The 19834-nt window shown below is 36.5% G+C and overlaps 1 protein-coding gene across 6 annotated transcripts in view; it reads right to left on the reverse strand.

Annotated features, from left to right (window-relative positions):
- kcnma1a (potassium large conductance calcium-activated channel, subfamily M, alpha member 1a) overlaps positions 1-19834 on the reverse strand; it is a 275869-nt gene that overhangs the window by 121823 nt on the left and 134212 nt on the right. The gene's annotated exons all lie outside the window — the stretch shown is intronic.

Below are 19834 nucleotides of genomic sequence, written 5' to 3' on the forward strand. Positions count from 1 at the left end.
GTTCAGGATAAACAAGGGACTCATTGACTACTCATTGATCACTAAACAAAAAAAAACATCTCATTCAGGTAACAACAACAGTATTAAGAATCAAGCGTATGTAAACTTTTGAACGGCGTAATTTGTATAAATTTATTGATTATTTTCTCTTGTGGACTATATAAATGTCTTTTATGTGAAATATCTTACTCAGTTCAGTTATGCATTTTGTATCCCTCTTATTTTGGTAAAATAATTAACACTTTGTAGATTCTGCAAACTTCTGTAAACTTTTGACATTGTGTTATTTGTACCTTTGGTTACATCTATATACACTGGTTTTGTACTGGTTTTGGATCAAATCTAGTTTAATAACACTTTTTGATGTGTTCACAAGAAATAAACAAATGAATTTAATGTGTATTATAATATCTTGAATTAATTATAATGCATTAAAATATCTATTTTAATATATATCTCAATGAGTCATAGCAAGTGTTCAAAACAAAGCTCTTATATGTCTCCCTCTGGTATTAAATGACAGCCACAACATCAGGAACATTTGACTGCATGATTCAAGACTGTCTTAAAGCACCAGGTGCTTTTGTCCATTAGAAAAAATCTGAAAATATAAAAAGCATTGCTGAGTTATTCAATAAATCTGATGGTTAAATCAACAGTTAAATGATTCAATTAATTAAAAGGCTTAATTTCATAACAAGCAGAAGCCTTTGAGCTGAGGTTAATGTGGTGCTGCCCTTTCAGTGACATTACCATTGATCTCATGTAGGAAGTTATTTAGAGACCAGACCTTGAATTCACCAGACATACATAAAAGGCAAAACTGCCGAAATAACACAAAAGAAGCCCATAACACAAGCTGCTTTTGGCCTTGATAGTCAGAAAGAGGATTCTATCAAGTTACAATTAGCCAGGCCTCAAAATGCACGACCGTCAACACGTGTACACTGCGAAACACAAAGCGTCTAATCCTTGAGCTCAATGTCACTTCACACTCCGCAATTACAAGAGATCTCCTGACATGTGGCATCCATGCAGAAAGCATCCCTGTTCAGAAATCTTTAACAGCTTCCTCCTTAAGCCACCTCAAGGCCTCAATGTCATTCTCCAGCAAGATCGCTGACTGCCTGTGCCTTAAGACGACACTTTCCCAGGCCCTCATAGAGTTGTAAACTGCTCTGAGGTCAGCAGAGAGCATGCTATGCCAACTAACAGTGCTCAGGTGCCACTGAGCTTCTAACTTACACTAGGTGGCCTCAGTTCCTAATCGAGCGCCTGTGGAGGACGTCCAGCAATGTCAGTGCGCACAGATCTGTTACCCTGAGGGATGCACGCAATGGGCTATTTCAGGCTCACTATGTTTCTTCATCACCTTCTTTTACAAAGATATCCGATGCACTTATTGGCCCAAACATCCCATTATGTGATAAACAATCCAATTCAATCCAATCTTACTTAGTGTTTTTGTCCTGTTTCTAGTTAAAACATCTAAAAATTCTTAAATTAATATGCATTTACTAGATAAGGGAAATGACATAAGATATTTAGTCTTGTTTCCAAGGGGGGGGGGGGGGGGATTAATTAAATGCAATTTGCTTAAAATAAGTAAAATTATCTGCCAGTGGGGTAAGTAAAATACTCTTGTTTTAACAATTTTTACTTATTCCACTGGCATATAATTTTACTTGTTTCCAGGGGGAAAAAACTAAATTGCATTTTGCTTAAAACAAGATTAATTATCTTATGTCATTTTGCTTATCAAGTAAATGCATCTTAATTTAAGAATTTTTAGATATGTTGACTAGAAACAAGATAAAAATACTAAGTAAGATCAACCTCTTTTTGCAGTGTTCAGTGCACAAGAGCTCTGCTTAAGGCAAGACGCTACAAAAATACAAAAAAAACAAAAACAAAAAACAAACATAGTTTGAACATAGAACTTGTAAATTTTGAGAATTTGCACTATTTGGCTTTTCATAACTAGGCTCTTAATAGTATTTTCTATGGATGTAATGATATCAAAACCTCACGATATGATATCGCGACTGTGAACTGAGCCGTTCTGAGGCGCGGAAAACACCGGATCACGAGCTGATCGCCCGAACAGAGTGCACACTTCGCTTTGAAATGCGCAGCGAAAACAGGCTTGATGAAGGGATTAAAGGGGTCATATGATGTTGCTATTTTGTGTATTTGTGTAATGCAATGTGTTTATACAGTTTGAGGTTAAAAAAAAAACATTATTTTCCACATACTGTACATTATTGTTGCTCCTCTCTGCCCCACCTTTCTGAAACGCTGCGATTTTTACAAAACTGATCATTGATGAAAACCAGGGTGTTCTCTGGTTGGCCAACTATCCGGTGCGTTGTGATTGGCCGATTACCTCAAGCTTGTGACAGAAATGTTACGCCCCTTGCTATGCCGTTTCTCGGCGCGACAAGACAGAAACAATAAAACCCATTATAAACGAGGCATTTGTTGCATCCAGTGGGGACATAACTACTGATGCTAATGACTCATACTGTCTTTTTACATGTTGCGTTCTGTCTCATAAACATAACACCATGTCTGCATTTGCGATCGTGCATTTGCGATTTGAATTAGCTGTTTTAGAGAGGTGTTGCTGAGTCTTAACTTTTAAAAATATCTCTTTGGTTTTGAGACTTTAATCTTTGCAACTTTACAGATCAAACAGCTTGTAACACTTCAAAGACAAAAGAAAACAAGAAACTGCATCATATGCACCATATTGCGCTTTTGGTTTTAGTTCGTTTGACAAATACTGTGCCAGAGCATAATTGCCCAAAAAACAACTTTAAAGACCTTTTATGTTAGAATAAGTAGTTTACATATATTTTAAAAATGACAATTTTTTCCCCAGAAGACCTATAGTTTCATATCGACATGTTACCAGAATGATATTAAGACGGTTTTGCTATCGCAAAATATCACAATATTGATAATATCGTTGCATTCCTAGTATTTTCTGATTCATGGAGTGAAAATTCTTTGAAAAAGTCAACAAAATGAAACAAGAACCTAGCTTTATCCTGTGTTCAGATTTCTGTTCTGGAAATGCATGCAAATTAGTGCATACTTAATTTGATAATGACTTATTTGCATATTTAAACATAACATTTCAGGAAACTTAATACAAAAGAAGTTTGCAAATCCTAATGTAATCAATGATTTCTTTTTTTACCCTATTCGCCTAAGGTATCTTGCCTTAAAGTATAAAAATGAAGGTGATTGTAAAAGAAAAACAGGATATAATTTGAATGGGTGAGCTGTCTATGTCAGGAACCGCTACCGTAGCCTGGAGGGCGATGGGGCGGCACACAGCAGGTCTAGGTTAATACAACAGTGACTGATTTAGGCCAAGGCACCATTTCTAAAATAAGAGTGATTTAGCACCTGCAAGGGCACCGGACAGCTAAAACCTCAGTCGGAGGTCTAAAAATAGCCTTTCTGTTTTAATTCCTCCCTGAGGTGCTCTCTGCATGTGCTTTCTAAAAGAAGAAAACACACAAAGCAATGCCCCTGTGATTTCTTCCTCTTAATGAAAACAGGAGAAAGTGAAAGCTCTAAGCAGGGAAAGACGAGAGACTCAAATTTGTTTAAGAGCTGAGGTTGATATTTGCAGCGATAGTCATGGCAGAGTGTTCAAACAATCCTCCGTTCAAGCTGGAGAAATGCACAGAGGACTAGCTAATCTTCAAAGCAGCATGCTGAATATTTTTGAGAATTTCCATCCGGTTCTATCAAATACAAACACACGCATGAAGCAAACGACACGGCAAAGCCAGCCTCCCACATACGGAACTCAATTCGCACAAAAACGAATGGCAAGATAAAGAGAGGCATGTGAATTGAAACGGCATCTCTTATCTGTTTATTGATTAAGGCCCTCAAAAAGAGGTCATGCTGGACTGAGCTTTTTAAACTGCTTTCCTGCCCTCTGCGAGAACTCAGTTTGATTACCTCTGGAAAAAATAGACCCCATCAAAGCTTTGCTTTCAGTGATAAGACACTATTACTGCAAAAAGCTGCCGAGTCAGAATTGGGCAAACCTCCATCTCTATGTAAACATATGACACTGGCAATGTGGCCTCCTCAGCAGAGACAAAGAGCTTGAAGAATCTATCAGTAACTATCTACTTAATGACAGGACAGAGAAATAAACCGTGGATATCAAAATAAGAGAACTTGATTTTTTCTGATATTGTTAATCTTCATCTCTCAGAATTTGAAGGAATTATAGGTGTAGGTATACCACTGTTCTACCACTGTTCGACCAACGATATTTTGTGGAAAACAAAGTGAGCAAAATTAGAAAACAGTAACCACTTTTGCCTGAAAGAAGATTACAACTAAAATTTTGGAGGGTTACAGCTGCCAGAAATTAGTATGAAGTTTAGAGTCCCTTGCTATGAATGACTTTCAGCACATCACTAGTTTCACTCTTCTTCCACTCGCTTCCACAGTTAGGGGTTCTTAGCCATAACTTTGTTGCCAATCGTGTTTAGAGCAGCTCTCTGGGCCTGCTATTTCATTATTTCAATGTTCTTAGCTTCAAGGAACTGCTTTACCTGTGAGTCAAGGACATTGTTTTGCATGAATATGGCAGGCTGATTTGGAGATGCTGGCAGGGAAGGAACTGCATGTTGCTGAAGGAGGTTCTGATAAACATTTGCATTCACCCTGCCATGTAGCTGTATAAGAGGCCCAACTTCTCCAAACCATGGCACTTCCTTTTCACCTTTCACTGACTTCTGTACGCACTTGGTGTTCAGTCTTTCCTCAGTTTGACGCCGAGCAAAATGTTTCCAATCTGACCCAAATAAATTAAACTGGCTCTCATCACTAAAGTTAACTTTTGACCAGTTCTCCTCTCTCCACACAACATGCTCCTCAGCAAAAGGTAAGTTTAGCCTTTTGATTCTTTCTCCTGATGAGAGGATTGGTCACTGCAGAGTGAGCTTTCAGTCAAACTTCTCTTAAACATGCCGAGACAGATCCTTACCCTGTTCAGCACTGAACTGGCAAGCAATTCCAGCTGCAGTGCTGAACCCGACTCCCCATTGAGAGTCTCTGCATTATCCTGACTTTTCGTGCATTTGCTTTATATGGACGACCAGCCTTTTTGGGGGGACTTGAATGAATTAGTGTCATTGTAAACCTGCAACAATCGAGAAATCACAGATTTGGAATAACCAGTTTGTCTTGCAATGGCTAAAAGGGTCATCCCTTTGGCCTTCATCTGGACAACCTACTGTCACGGGTTTTTTAGTCATCTTAGAGTAGCCCTCCATCTTGCAATCTCAGTGAAAATTGGAGGAATGCTGCCAGTTAAATTGGGTTTATCATAAAATTAAGGAAATTAAAAACAATAACAGATTATATCCGTAAGTGTTCTCTAATTTTTGTTCTTTTTAAATATCTCATTTAAGTTATTTATGCAGTGCTTCAGATTACAATTAATTTATGAAATATACTTAAAAAACTGGCCTTCTACTCCTGTTAGGATAACTTCGAAAAGGACTAAGCAGTAACCTCGAAATTTAGAAAATTATAGGTTGTTCTATAATTTTGATAGCCATTTTAGCTCAAACAATTATTTAAAAATTTTAAATAAATACTGAATATTCTAATAATGAAATATTTTATTTATCTTTATTTATTTACATTATTTTACTTCAAATGGTATTTTAGAAACTTAAGAAACAACAAGTATTAATATCAAATATAAAATGTGACCCTGGACCATGAAACCAGTCAGGGTATATTTGTAGCAATGGTCAAAATTATCGAAGATTTTCTTTTATGCCAAAAATGATTAGGACATTAAGTAAAGATCATGTTCCATGAAGATATCAAAACTTCATTTTTGATTAGTGATATGCATTGCTAAGAACTTCATTTGGACAACTTTAAAGGCGGTTTTCTCAATATTTAGATTTATTGTGCACCCTCAGATTCCAGATTTTTAAATAGTTGTGTCTTGGCCAAATATTGTCCTATTTAATTTCAAATTGACCCTAATTGACTGGTTTTGTGGTCCAGGGTCAAAAATATTATAAATATCAAAATATTCGTTTAAATTTATTATATAAGATATAAATATAGAATTAAAAAAGCCTTTTGATCAATGAAACAAATCATTTAATCAGAGCTATTAAATGAATAACAGAACTGATTCAAATCTTCAGTTTCTGCTACTGATCAATATTAAAATGTCTTAAATAAAAAGCACATTAAATTCTTTTTTTTATTTTTATTTTTTATTTAATAGTGTAGCCTTTAAAAGTACAGCCTGAATATTCAAAAAATAACCCTGTCCTATTTGCAGGTAAGATCTTGCATAAAATATCAAACTAAGTCATTAAAGGTGAAGCCTGATATTAAAATGAGTTAATACTTCATCAGCTGTTGTAATGCATGATTATATGACATTGAATCCTGATACTGAATATCAGACACAGGCATGTATCACAGTCTTGGAGAACATGACCTGCCAATGTCTCTGTTTCTCCTCCTCCTCTCCTCTCTCTAAAGAACAGGCTGCTGGTGTGTGGGAGATTTTCAAAGCGTAGGGACGCTGCACTAGAATTAAACGGGGTGGATTATTCATCCCTGCAATGCAGTGCCAGGATGTTTATTTCTGTGGCTTCTCAGTGAACGGGCCGTGTATATCCCTGCCCTTTCACAGCATAGTGTCCTAAAGCTTTTCCAGGTTAATACAGCTCAGCCCATCAGCCCAGCCCATTCATCTAAACAGCTTCAAAGGCAACTCATATTTCTGACCTTACTGCATTAATAATTCATTAACAAGCCATGAGTCATGACTCTTTGCTCCTTAATCAGTGTTGGGATTGAGCATCCTGTACTATTAGGCTCTTGCAATATGTAACTGCGCTACAGCGCTGATCACCCAAAATGTCATAAGTGGGACACAAAATAAAGGCATCCCTTGAAGGAGAGCTTCCCCTGTTGTTGCCCTACATATTTCTTGCTTCATTGTTCAGCCCTAAAAAAAGACACTGGTCTAGAGGGAAAAGTACAGACTGTTCCCATTAAAAATATGACAATGAAACTACAATGTTAAGAAGTTTTTAACAAAACTACAACACAGCACTAATATATGATATATTTTTACTTGATCTTTACGAAAATGTACTGAACTAGAGCAAGAGCGGTGCCTCCCTGTGCAAAACTCAACTTCATGATGCTATGGGGCCCAAGGCATTATTTGGTTACTAAGGTCTTCTGAGTGTTTAAGGGCTTTTGCACCTGAGGAATCTTTTCATAGTTCCTAAACTATTGATGGAACTAGGAACGGTTTTAGTTCTAGGAACTCCGTTTGGGGGAACTAAACTTAGGGGTGGCACGGTTCCCAAAACCCACGGTTCGGTTCGTATCACGGTTTTGGTCACGGTTTTCGGTTCTGTACGGTTCTTGTTTTTATCTTTTTTATTTTAATCTTTAACACTCCAGAAGTTTGTTTTGGCATATGAAATGTAGCTTGATTATCCACAATTTAGGATACATTATTAAAAAAAAAAAGTTTTATCATGTAATCATGCACAAACTGAATTGGACTTGACTTTAAGCACATTATTGTGACCATCTCTGAGGAAAGCTAGGGGAGATTTGATACAGCAATAGAGAAGACATTGATGACATGCTTTTCATTTATTTGGCAAAAACAGGACAATGTGTATCTCCATAGGAATTTATGTGCATTTTTAGCACATAAAGATTGAACTGAAGAATTAACTTGCATGTCTACCAACACACTGGTGTGATGTCTTCTCAGATGAACTGACAAATTAGAAGTGTTGCCGTTAGCATATTATATGCATTTTCCACAATGCTTGCACACAGTCTCAGTTCGATCTATTCTTTTATTCCCGTCTTCGTCATAGGTAACATGAAATCCAAAATGTTCCCACACAACTGACCTGGCTAAGGGGCCGTTCACATGAAGCCTCTTTTGCGCACTCAAGTTTGTTATTTCAAATGTAGACGCGTGGTATGCGCGCTCGTAATGGAAGCGACGTGGTGCGACACGCTCGTTTTTTCCAGGAGCGTCCGCGCCGCATCGAGATAAAAACATCTCAACTTTTCAAAATTCCGCAAGCTCACCGCAGGCCATGTGACATGAACCAACCAATCAGGTTCATCCTTTCCTTTAATAAAATTGAAAGCACAGCCAAGTTGGATGAACAGCGTATCATAGCTGGCGCATCCTCCAACTCCGGGCAGCCTTCCTTATCTCTCCCACTTGCCATTTCTACACGTGACGTAACCTGCAGCACTCCACTTTTACTGTCTCTATGTCTACACACACCTCTTATTTTGCGCAAAAAAGACACTCACGAGGCTACATTGCGCATACGTTGAACCGTTGAACCGTGCGACGCACACACGCACCGAACCGAGACAAGCGAACCGAACGGTTCGGTTGTTTTTCATGTACCGTGCCACCCCTAGCTCCTATAGGGTCTAAAACAGTTCTATAGGAACTATCAATGATGTAAGAGTACGCTGATTGACCAGACGCACACTGCCGCTCAAAAGTTTGGAATTAGTAAGATGTTTAATGTTTTTTAAAAAGTCTTTTATGCTCATCAAAGTTCCATTTATTTGATTAAAAATACAGAAAAAAGTAGTATTATGACATATTATTGCAATTCAAATTTTCATCAGCCATTACTTCAGTCTTCAGTGTCACATGCTCCTTCAGAAACCATTCTAATATACTGATTTATTACTTTTATTATCAGTGTTGGAAACAGCTGTGCTGCATAATATTTCTTTTTGGAACCTGTGATACTTTTTTCAGGATTCTTTGATGAATAAAAAGTTAAAAAGGACAGCATTTACTCAAAATATAAATCTTTTCTAACAATGTATGTCGTTACTGTCACTTTTTATCAGTTTAACACATCCTTGCTAAATAAAAGTATTAATTTCTTTCAAAGAGAGAAAGAAAGAAGTGTTTATTGCTACAAAAGTTTTTTTTTTTTTTTTTTTTAATAAAGGCTGTTCTTTTTAATGATTTATTCATCAAAGAATCCTGAAAAAATGTATCTATTATATTAATGTATAAGCAACATATGCAAGTTTAAGCAAATTTATGTATACAAATATATGCCAAGTTTTAAGTATAAGCACACAATAAGTTACATGATTTGAGGTATCAATTTTGAGCGAGATGAGGTTCGTGCGAAGTGAATGAACATTCTGTGATTAATTACTTAACTTCATGTCATTCGTTGATCTTCAAAACACAATTTAAGATATTTTTTGATGAAATCTGAGAGCTTTCTGACCCTGCATAGACAGCAATGCAACTGACACATTCAAGACCCAAAAAGGTAGTAAAAACCCTGTTAAAATAGTCCATGTGACATCCGTGGTTTAACTGTAATTTTATGAAGCAAAGAAAACAAAAATAACATAATTGTGGCCAACGTGAACTAGAGAAAAACATTTATTTCATAATGAAATTTCCCCTCCAGTATCCATTGTTTTACGTCAATGAAAGGTCAAAATTTTGTGAATTTTTTGAATGGAAGATCTAAAGGATAAACAATGCAGATTTATTTTCACAGCCACCTTTGTTCATATTTACCAAGGGTGCCAATATTTGTGGAGGGGACTGTATATTCTGGCTCAAATAAGTAAGACTGGGGAAAAAACTGCAAGTCGTCCTCTTTGTCTAATTCGTCAGACATGTTTGCTAAGACTATTTTTTTTTGCGTCAGCAGCACCACACGCAAGCATAACAGTACTCTTATGAATGTGCGTCGAAGACAGACACAGAAGAGAAGACACTGTAGAATAAAGCTGTTATTTTGGTTTTCTTCGCGCATAAAGAATATTCTTGCAGCTTCATAACATTACAGTTGAACCACTGATGTCACATGGAATAATTTAACAACATCCTTACTCCCTTTCCGGGCCTTCAATGTTGGTAGTACCTTTACTGTCTATGCAGGGTCAGAAAGCTCTTGGATTTCATCAAATAATATCGTAATTTGTGTTCCGAAGATGACCAAAGGTCTTATGGGTTTGGAACGACATGAGGGTGAATGATTAATAACAGAATTTTTGTTTTTGGGTGAACTAGAACCTAACAACACCAGGGCAACAGGCACAAACATCGTGCTATACAACTGGCTTCTTTCAACACAGTCGTGCAACAAAACACTCGGTCTCCACTGAAGAGTCTTTTCACTTCTCAACAGTGGATCAGTTCGACCACAAGAAATAGTGTCCTGAAAAGTGACTCCTTACACAAAAGGAGGATTATCTGGAGAAACTCAGGGGAGGGTGGTAGTCGGCCACTAGAGTGAGCTGTGCATCCACAGTGTTGAGTGAAGCGCCCCCCCTGAAAGCCAGACGTGTGCACTGAGGCGATGAAAAAAGACCCCCCCTCCAACTCCTGTCTGCAATTGCTGCTTTCACCCTTCATCAAATTTTGAGCTACCTTAGGGAGTAACCATCAGCTCAGAATCACTCACAACGTCCCACTTTAGATGTCTACTGATGGCTTTTTAACGGACGATTACGTTGTCTATTTGAGAGATGCATTCAATGTGCCGGCGTTGCCTGTTTACATGTGCGTGAGGCCGAATCAAGAGAAAGACGGGTGGTTTGTTCCAGACATTCTTGAACAGTTGTGATAATTAGCGGCGTAAATGAGTCGTAAGAGTCGTCAGCGGATGATCCATTATCAGGACCATTAACGCCGGAGTCACGCGGTACGCCAGGTCAAATGAGGAGCTCGCAAGGGTGAGAACCCTATGTGCACACATCTCTCTCTGGTGAGGACAGCAGCGGTGGAGGTTTCGGCTGCCAGGACTTCAGGCGGTAACTTTAGAGCCAAACGTGATGTAGATCATTAAGAGCACATACAACACCCTCCGCCGCTGTCACAACCTGATCTGAAACTGAACCGGGTGGGAAAGACACAGACCACCAACAAAAATTCACACATGCAATAGCGAGTTCAAGCCTTCTATCTATAACAGGGGGTTTCAAAGCTAGATGTTTAAAAAAAAATGTTTAATTGGCCTATAATATTATTGTACTTGGGGCTGGCTTTTTCTGATTTTATTGATTAATTTGAATGTAATGTTTGCCACAATTTTATATTTTTAGAAATTGAGGAATTACAGAAACTACTGCAAGCGACTATCGAAAAAAAATATTTAGGAGCACCAGTGTGACCATTTCTATGTGTTTTTGTATGTCGTTGAGTAGTGTATCAGACACATATCTCATGAATCCTTTCATAAAGTGTAGAGAGAGTGTAAACAAGAGATTGATTGTGCAGTGTAGAGAGCTTTGTTGATTATAATGGAACTTTGTGAGATGAGTGAAAGCTTTTATAGATTTTAAAGGGAGTTTGTAAATGAGATATACATTTATTACAACTGTCAAATAAACAAGAAGTTTATATTAATTGACACTGTCTGACTATAACACTATGCCTGATTTTGCTCTATTTTGTTGTCAAAAATAGTTTGAAACAAGTCACAACTGAGCCGCTGCGCATCTCCATTCAAACAGCGCTGTTTCGTTCATTAAACTAATCTAGTGAGTCAATGATTCAATTTCCCATTCATAAAGACAGTCACTTGATTTATTCCTGAATGAATCAGCCGTTTGAACAAATCAAATGAATGAATGATTCAGTAATTAAATCAGTGACTTGCTGCCACCTACTGGCAGTTTTAGTTTCATTTTTAAAGCATATTTTTAGTCATTTAAATCATTTCAATATATCTATATTCAAAATATTATTATTTATTTTATTTGAAACCTTAATCTCAACATGAATTTACAAATTTGATTGCAATCATGCCACCTCTGAGCCTCATTAAACAGTTGGAAATACACCTACAAGCCACTTTTGTGTTCTTCTGTTCCACCTCTGTAGTACAAATTAATTTTGTTAATACTGATTTCATTTAATTGGTAACCTATTCTTACACTTATACTTATTCTGTTGTTTTTATTAGAAATGTTAAAAAGCTTATAAAATATATACACTACCAGTCAAAAGTTTGGACACACTTAGCCATCAAAGAGAATGGGAAAGTGTGTCCAAACCTTAGCATTTTCTTTAACTAGAGCGTTAATAAAGAAAAAGTTACTTAATCATGTTGTAGTTACATTTTCAAATTGACTAGTTAAAAATCGTAAAAACAAAAAAGAATCGGTCAAATGTTCTGAAATAAAAATAAATAAAGAAATAAAGAATTCTTGGTAACACTTTACAATAAGGTTCATTAGTTAACATTAGTTAACCATATTAGTTAACATGAACTAATAATGAACTGGACTTATACAGCATTTATTAATCTTTGTTAATGTTAATTTCAACATTTACTAATACACTATTAAAATTTTGTTAACATTAGTTAATGCAGCGTGAACTAACATGAACAACTGTATTTCCGTTAACTAACGTTAATAAAGATTAGTAAATACATTAACAAATGTATTGCTCATGGTTAGTTCATGTTAGTTAATACATTAACTAATGTTTAACTAATGAACCTTATTGTAAAGTGTTACCGAATTCTTATTGTTTATTAATAAAAAAAAGTGTTATATGTCCTTCGGAATCAAAGAACTCTTTCAAAAATCTTACCAACCACAAATTTATGGGTGGTATGTATGTAAATCATTAAATATGTAAACATATTATTATGGTAGTATATGTGACCCTGGATCACAAAACCAGTCATAAGGGTAAATTTTTTGCTGAATAAAATTTTAAAGCTGAATAAATAAGCTTGCTATTGATGTATGGTTTGTTAGGAGAGGATAATATTTGGCCGAGATTTGAAAATCTGGAATTTGAGAGTGCAAAAAAATCTAAATATTGAGAAAATCGCCTTAGAAGTTGTCTGTGCTACTTATGACTTGTTTTGTGACCCAGGGTCACATATGGTACAATAAATCTCAAAATTCAACAACAAGCATTTCATCTTCCATCTCTCTTATCCATCTAGGGGGTCCTAAAAAAGCCTAATAAAGGCTGAAGACCACTGAGCTACACTAGAAAAACATCTTTCCAGCAAAGTGCTTCTATCACTCAGCTGTTCACTCATGGATTAACCGCTGCACTGTTTGAGGTGTCACAGCACTGTCTGTCACGATTTTGAGTACAGAGATCTACAGTCGTGGCCAAAAGTTACTTAATCCCGAAAAAAACTTTCCACTGCATTTCATTGCTGTCATTAAAGGACCTGCTGAGATCATTTCAGTAATCGTCTTGTTAACTCAGGTGAGAATGTTGACGAGCACAAGGCTGGAGATCATTATGTCAGACTGATTGGGTTAGAATGGCAGACTTGACATGTTAAAACGAGGGTGATGCTTGAAATCATTGTTCTTCCATTGTTAACCATGGTGAAACCTAAATCAACAATTTATAGGATCATCAAGAACTTCAAGGAAAGAGGTTCAATTCTTGTTAAGAAGGCTTCAGGGCGTCCAAGAAAGTCCAGCAAGCGCCAGGATCGTCTCCTAAAGAGGATTCAGCTGCGGGATCGGAGTGCCACCAGTGCAGAGCTTGCTCAGGAATGGCAGCAGGCAGGTGTGAGCGCATCTGCATGCACAGTGAGGCAAAGACTTTTGGAAGATGGCCTGGTGTCAAGAAGGGCAGCAAAGAAGCCACTTCTCTCCAAAAAAACATCAGGGACAGATTGATCTTCTGCAAAAAGTATGGCGAATGGACTGCTGAGGACTGGGGCAAAGTCATATTCTCCGATGAAGCCTCTTTCCGATTGTTTGGGGCATCTGGAAAAAGGCTTGTCCGGAGAAGAAAATGTGAGCGCTACCATCAGTCCTGTGTCATGCCAACAGTAAAGGATCCTCTCTCCATCTCTATTCACCATATTCATAGAACCGCTTGCAGCAGCTATCCGTCAAAACAACTGCATCGAAGGAATTCAAACATTAAACATACACCATAAAATAAGTCTTTACGCTGATGATATATTATTATACTTACAAAACCCTCAAAAATCATTACAAGAAACAATAAAACTCATTGATAACTTTTCAAACATTTCTGAATACTCAATTAACTGGAATAAATCGGCTATACTTCCATTAAATTCCACCAGTGTGGATGTGACATCCCAAACATCACAAATCCCTTTGTGCACCAATTACATCACATATTTGGGTATCAATGTTTCCGCCAAGCTGTCAGAGTTGTTTGCACTCAATTATACCTCATTACTAAAAAGAATAGATGATGATCTTCAACGTTGGATGAAATTACCATTATCAATCATGGGCAGAATATCAGTAATAAAAATGTCTATACTCCCAAAAATAAACTACTTATTTTCAATGATTCCAACACAGCCCACTCGTATCTGGTTCAAATCTTTAGATTCAATTATTACAAAATTCTACTGGAAAAACAAGACCCCAAGAATTAAATTAACAACCCTACAGAAACCAAAATCACAAGGTGGATTAGAAGCACCACATTTTTATAATTATTTTCTGGCAAATCAACTCCAAAACGTATACAAATGGATTCAACCTAACTCATCAGAATACACATGGCAAGATATTGAACAATCAATCTGCAAAGACATTAACATCTCAGAATTACCTTTTCACAGTCAAACAATCAAAAAACATCACTGTTTTAAAATGCCAACAATAGAAGCAACTCTGACAGCCTGGTGGAAGTTCCATCAGATCACAAATTCCCCACTCATACCATGTAAATACACCCCAATTTGGAATAACCCTGATTTTTTAGCTAACAAGAAGCCACTTAACTTCCGCACATGGGCAGATAAGGGAATCACACAACTACAGCATATTATTAATAACAACAACCTGGCACCATTTTCCCATATAGCCCAGACATACAGCATTGGGAGTAATTGCTTCTTAGAATATTTACAAATCAAATCGTCAATTAAATCAAAATTACTTAACCAACCAATCAATCTAGACCTTTCCCCTCAAATCTCCGAGTTTATTAATATATCTTCCTCCAAAAAATTACTCTCCAAAATATACAAAATGATATCAAAATCAGACAACGCATTAGTTTTACCAACCACCAAATGGGAATCAGACCTATCCATTACTCCCAATGCTGATTTCTGGACTCAAATTTGCAAAAACATATACTCCATGACTAAAAATGCTAACTTACAACTCATACAGTATAAAGTACTTCACAGAACTCATCTAACTGGGCAGAAATTATTTAAAATGGGTTTCACCTCAGAGACATGTTCACATTGCACGCAAAACACCCCTGACACTTATCTTCACGCCTTATGGCATTGCACTTCAATTAAAACATTTTGGGAAAAGGTTACCGACTCACTCTCCAACCTTATGGGATGTCACATCCCATTGTCTCCCTCCCTCTGCATACTAGGTGACATATCCACAATAGATATAAATAATTCAAATGGTCAACTGCTGTTGGTGTTCCTAACTATTGCCAAGAAAACTATCCTCATGAACTGGAAATCAAGAAATACCATTTATATTTCATCCTGGAAAAACTTATTAACAGAATACATCTCTATTGAAGATCCTCTTTGTCTGGAGTCATTCCCCAACAACACCTTCATCAGTACTTAAACAAGAGGTGGGGGGGGGAGAGGGGGTTAGGAAGAGATAGAAACGGTGTCTAATACTTAATCAAATTAAATATCCAAGGGAAGGGAGAGGGGAGGGAGGGGAGAAGGAGAAAGGGGGAGGGAGGGAAAAAAAGGAAAGAAAAAAAAAAACCTTTACGTACTGCTTTATTTCCCCTCTTGTTCTATTTACTCTATTCGTTCTATTTCTGCTGTTTCTCTTAATTTGTATATCTATTATCCTTTTTTTTTTTTTAGTTCAATTCTTTTATTTATAAGTGAAAGAAGAGAAAAGAAAGAAAAAGAAAAGAAGGGAAAGAAAGGAAGGGAAGGGGAAAAGGGAGAAAAAATGAAAAAAAAAACATTGAAAGAGAAAAAAAAAAAAAAAAAACATTCGCAGGGCAAGGGTGATGTGGGCACGGCAGCCTGGGCATTGCACTGGACTGTTCCATGCTAAACATCATACCTTTTTAATGCATCACAAAGCAACTGACACACATATAATATCCACTTATAATATAACTTCCACCTCCTCATATAATTATTAATGTTGTTTTATTATTACTATCAATATGAGTATATTATAATTATCACTATTTACCTCTTTCAATCTTATTATCACCACTATTATTATTATTATTATTGTAATATTTCTTTCCATTCTTTTTTTTATTTTTATTATTATTAATATCATTATTAATATTATTTTCCTTTAGCGTCTTATGTTTTTTCCCCTTCCTCCTCTTCTACTTCTATTTCTACTCTTTGTTCCTTTTTTCTAATTTTTTTTTTTTTGCTGCTCTTTCCTTTTTCTTCTTCTTCTTCTTCTTATTATTATTATTATTAATATTATTATTATTATTATTATTATTATCATTTGTCCTCTTCCTGATTTCCCAACCTCCCCTCACCTCTTCATTACTATCATTACTTATACTTTTGTTATTATTATTATTATTATTATTATTATTATTATTATTATTATCATTTATCCCCTTCTTGATTTCCCAACCTCCCCTCACCTCTTCATTACTATCATTACTTATACTTTTGTTATTATTATTATTATTATTATTATCATTTGTCCCCTTCCTGATTTCCCAAACCTCCCCTCACCTCTTCATTACTATCATTACATATACTTTTGTTATCATTACTATTATTACTGTTCTGATTTGTCCTTTTGTTATCTTATCATCATTATCAAGTATTTCTACCATTGTCATTATTCAAGTTGCTGATGTAGTAGCAGTTATCGTAGTAGTAGAGATTGTAGTAGTAGTTATGGTTGTAGTTGTAGCAGTTATTGTAGTAGTAGTTGTGGTTGTTGAAGTAGTAGTTGTAGTAGTAGATGTTGTAGTAGTAGTATTCGTAGTCACTCCTTACCACTGATTGATTTCTTTACATTTGTTTTATCTGTTATTTGTTTTCTTATACTGATTTATACATGTTTATGTATGTATGATTATTTGCATATATATATCTTTTTTTTTTTTCTCTCCCCTCTATCACCTGTTTTCCAAAGTATGTACTGTGACACGTCCACCCAGTTACCTTTACATGCACACGCACACACACACACAAACGCACACATCTGTTAGTTCCTGACTGTATTGGTTTTGTTTTGCCTGTCTTGTCTGTTTGTTTGTTTATTTGTTTTCCCTGTTTGTGATCCCAATTTATGTACACCTTGCATATAATAATAAAAAAAACAAAAAACAAAAAAAAAAAAAAAAAAAAAACAGTAAAGGATCCTGAGACCATTCATGTGTGGGGTTGCTTCTCATCCAAGGGAGTGGGCTCACTCACAATTTTGCCCAAAAACACAGCCATGAATAAAGAATGGTACCAAAACACCCTCCAACAGCAACTTCTTCCAACAATCCAACAACAGTTTGGTGAAGAACAATGCATTTTCCAGCACGATGGAGCACCGTGCCATAAGGCAAAAGTGATAACTAAGTGGCTCGGGGACCAAAACGTTGAAATTGAGTCCATGGCCTGGAAACTCCCCAGATCATAATCCCATTGAGAACTTGTGGTCAATCCTCAAGAGGCGGGTGGACAAACAAAAACCCACTAATTCTGACAAACTCCAGGGGTCCTGAAAAAGAAGGGCCAACACTGCAAATACTGACTCTTTGCATAAATGTCATGTAACTGTCGATAAAAGCCTAATTATATTTCAGTACATCACAGAAACAACTGAAACAAAGATCTAAAAGCAGTTTAGCAGTAAACTTTGTGAAAACTAATATTTGTGTCATTCTCAAAACTTTTGGCCACGACTGTAAAGTGTCTATGGCTATCATTCATGTCTAGCACTGATCAGCCTCCCTACAGAAATGATTAGAGTGATGTTCAATCTGACAACAAGTCCAGTCCAATAACAGATCTAGATCACTTGGTTGGGCTCTGTTATCTGGAATCCACCCACACTGCAATGCTAGTGAATTCAGGGCATCGCTTGTCTGCAAAAATACCCTGGCAGAGACCACAGACAATAGATGTGACAGGACAGCTTAGACTAGGCTGTCAGTCAGTTTGTGGAAGAGCCACCGATTCACCCAAAGAGTACAGAGCAGAGTGGTCCTCAACTAGGGGGTTGCAGGATGAGTTAAAAATCTCCAAATATATTATTAATTCATTTATGTATGAACATTGTAATAATTATAGCAGTAATACTGGAAAAATATGGAAGAGAATAGTGTTAAAAAAAAAGCTTTTAGTCAAAAAGGTTGAGAACCACTAGATGATACACACACTTTATTGTTGTTTAACTGTTTATCATTAAAGGAAAAGTTCACTTCCAGAACAAAAATTTCCTAATAATTTACTTACCCTCTTGTCATCCAAGATGTGCATGTCTTTCTTTCTTCAGTTGTAAATAAATTATGTTTTTTGAGGAAAGAATTTCAGGAATATTCTCCATATAGTGGACTTCTATGGTGCTTGTGAGTTTGAACTTCCAAAATGCAGTTTAAATGCAGCTTCAAAGGGCTCTAAATGATCCCAGCTGAGAAAATAATTGTCTTATCTAGCGAAACGATCAGTTAATTTCTAAAAAAAAAAAATTGACAATTTATATACTTTTTAACCTCAAATGCGGGTCTTGTCTAGCTCTACGTGAACTCTGTGCATTCCAGTTCAATACAAAATGAACCGAAAAACTCCAATCTCATTTTCTCCAACAACTTCAAAATCACTGTTTTACCTTTTTTGTAAAGGGTGTTTCACCTTCACGTTCACTTTGTAAACACTGGGTTGATTTTGAAGTTGGTGGAGTTTTTCGACATACCCTTACTGTATTGAACTAGAGTACACAGAGTATGCATGCACAACGCAGAGCAAGACAAGATGACGATTTGAGGTTAAAAAGTATATAAATGGTCAATTCTTTGTCAGCTGGGATCGTTTAGAGCCCTTTGAAGCTGCATTTAAACTGCATTTTGGAAGTTCAAACTTGTGGGCACCATTGAAGTCCACTATATGAAGAAAAATCCTGAGATGTTTGCCTCAAAAACATAATTTCTTTACGAATGATTAAAGAAAGACATGAACATCTTGGAATACAATGGGGTGAGTACATTATCTGTACATTTTTGTTCTGGAAGTGAACTTAATATACTTTCTATTGCTGACTGCAAGAAATATGCAGCTCAAACTGTGAAAGGACAGCTCAGATGTAGTCAGTCGACTCATGTGAATGTAACAAATGAACTGACTGGCAAATCAATATCAATCAAACTAACAAGTGGGATAACCTTTTAGGTTGTGTTCACACACTAACGACTTTGTATTGTGAAGATGTTAGTATGTGGGGCAGTCATGGCCTTATGGAAAGAGAGGCGGGCTTGTAACCTGAAGGTCGCCAGTTCAATTCCCAGTGCTTGGCCACTACTCTGGTGTGTGTGTGTGTGTGTGTGTGTGTGTGTGTGTGTGTGTGTACCTGGTATTCATCACGTTGTGGGGACCAAATGTCCCCACAAGGATAGGAATACTAGTAGATTTTGACCTTGTGGGGACATTTCTCAGGTCCCCATGAGGAAACAGGCTTATAAATCATGCACAATGAGTTGTTTTTGATGAAGTAAAAGTGTGCACAATCTCCTGTGAGGGCTAGGTTTAGGTGTAGGGCAATAGAAAGTACGGTTTGTACAGTATAAAAACCATTACGCCTATGG

The sequence above is a fragment of the Garra rufa genome, chromosome 2, assembly GCF_049309525.1.
Source record: "Garra rufa chromosome 2, GarRuf1.0, whole genome shotgun sequence".
NCBI lineage: Eukaryota > Metazoa > Chordata > Actinopteri > Cypriniformes > Cyprinidae > Garra > Garra rufa.